This window comes from Carlito syrichta, unplaced genomic scaffold (assembly GCF_000164805.1).
Source record: "Carlito syrichta isolate Samal-C Ts95f unplaced genomic scaffold, Tarsius_syrichta-2.0.1 Scaffold191526, whole genome shotgun sequence".
Lineage (NCBI taxonomy): Eukaryota > Metazoa > Chordata > Mammalia > Primates > Tarsiidae > Carlito > Carlito syrichta.
The window spans coordinates 182-2,655 of record NW_007135622.1 but is presented as its reverse complement, the minus strand read 5'-3'; the positions used below and the strand labels follow the sequence as shown (position 1 = coordinate 2,655).

Genomic DNA, 2,474 nt, shown 5'->3' with positions numbered 1-2,474 from the left:
ATTATGATTCCTTTATCACAGTCACAGTGGGAGCTCAGAAATTGTCAAAGCTTGAGTTCAATGTTTACATCCTGCTGAGAAAATTTTTGAAATTCAGTCTGGCAGAAAGAACAGTGAAACCAGCAGGTTGAGGTGTAAACTGTACTACTAACCCAGGGGAAAATTTTGGTTTCTTCACACTCCAGCACTTTCCAAAGAAGATATTGGGAGACTTATCACAAGGAATACACACACATGCATATGTACAGAAATGCACATACACACAGAGTATGGGTCACAAATAGAAATAGAATATATGAGTTCCTAAAGAAAAAAGAATCCAAGCTGCCAGCCACTGAGGCTAGTATGGCTTTTGGATATAAACAGTTGGAGCAGATTGTCTTTTCCAAAAATGACCCAACAACATCCCCATCATTGTTCTACTCTTCTGCAATGTGACTTTACACACTCTCAGCAGGAGGTGGGGTTTATTTCTCCATTCGTATATTAGTTTTCTAAGGCTGCCATAACAAATCACCACAAACTGGGATGCTTAAAACAGCAGAGATTTTTTTTTTCTCTCACAGTTCTGGAGGCCAAAAGTCTGAAGTCAAGTTGTTGGCAGGATTGGTTCCTTCTGGGAATCTGAGGAAGCGTTTGTTCCATGCCCCTCTCTAGTTTCTGGTGGTTGCTGGCCATCCTTGGTATTCCTTGACACTTCTGGTTGTGTTACTCGAAACTCTGCCTCCACCAACCCATGTCTTTCTTCCTTGTTTCTGTCTATGTCTGTGTATCTCATTTTATAAAGACACCAGACATTGGATTTTTTAAAAATTGTACATCACTTCTTTATTATATTGACCTGGAAAGACAATACAGATATGCTCAGAATGAACACAGCCCCGAGGCGGGGCAAGCAACTAGAATATGATTCAGAAACCAATCAGTGACAGACACACCTGGACACAATGAGAGACCTCTCACTGCCACAGGTTGAGTGCAGGGAGGGACTGAGCACACAGCAGGCTCCTCGACACCTAAAGGTCAAGGAGCTGGGCCTGTGTTGGTGTGAGAAATGGCTTATTCTGAGACCACACATGGGACTGTTCCAACCCCCAATAGAAACCCCAGGAGGGTTTTGTTTGGTATTATTTATACATTATCTTTTATAAAAGTCAATTCAACATGTAGACTTATTTCAGGATTGATCTCAACCTTCTGGAACCAGCACCTCTGGGTTCAAAGAGGAAAGGGTTGCTTCTCAACTGCCATGCAGGTGACATTCATCTGCACAGGAATGACTGCAGCCTCAGGTGGTGTCTTGAGCAAAGGTCTTGCTTCTGGGAGCAGAGACTCTCTCACTTCTCTTTACTGGCCATGCCTTGGCATAGCTCCTCCCTGTCCCCGACTCAACTAGGTCTCAGGAGACAGAGCACTGGCAAGCCCCAGTTGCTAGTGGGCAATGCGTGGCCAGGAGGAGGTTTACCTCACTTAGGACCTAGAACAAGACCCTGGTGTGCTGTGAAAGGAGTGGGTGCAGGAGGCCAATGGTGGGGCCACTGGTCCCACCTGCAGCTACAACTCAGGACACAATGGATGTGGTGAGGGAGTAGGGATGGGGGGGGAACCAGATGGGCCTTCACTTCTTCATCTTGCCCTGGGTGGCTACAGCTGCCATGGCTTTGGCACAGTCTCCTCACCCCCAGGAACTGCAAGGGCTTGATGGACTTCAAGTTCTTGTCCAACTCATAGACAATGGGGATCCAAGTCAGCAGGTTCAGCTCCATGATTGCTTCTTCAGAGACCCTCCAGGTGTGTGATGATGTCCCAGAGACTGTTGCCATGGGCTGATCAGCACCCGCTTGCCCTCCTTCACCTGGTGAACAATTTCTTCATTCCTAAAGGACAGTGCTGTGGCGATGGTGTCCATCAAACAGTTGCAGGAGGGCAGCTGGTCTTCAGTGAGGTCTGCATACCGGTGATCCTTGAAGATGCTGACATAGAAAGAGTGGTGGGGCTCCATGGGCAGCAGTGACAAGTTGAAGGGCACTCAAGATCCTCATCTGGGCCTCACCATGCTTGGTGGCTGTCTTGGCATTGTTGAGGCCCATCAGCACCTGTAGTGGTACTTACTGAGGCGCCAAGCCCACCCTATGGCAGCCACATCTGGTCGATGGCATCCAGCACCACCTAGAGCATGTGAATGGCTTGCTTCAGCCACTGAAGAGGTGCTCCAGGTTCCAGGTGTTCTGGCTGAGCAGGATCATCACCACCTTGTAAGCAGCCACAGCAGTGGGCAGGTGACATGGTGCTAAGTGGGGCTTGCTGAGATTCTGGAGCCCTTCATTGGATTTAGGCCCCCTTCCCACATCCAGTATGACCTCATCTTAACATCGCACCTGCAAAAACACTATACAATTAAGACAATATCCCGAGGTTTTGGGTGAATATGAATTTTCAGGGACACTATTCAGTCTACTTTAACATCTTTGAAA

At 47.6% G+C, this 2,474-nt stretch overlaps 1 pseudogene; it reads right to left on the bottom strand.

Moving 5' to 3' along the window:
• Positions 1-1,618: 1,618 nt before the first annotated feature.
• LOC103253011 lies at positions 1,619-2,169 on the bottom strand (annotated as a pseudogene).
• Between the last annotated feature and the right edge of the window lie 305 nt (positions 2,170-2,474).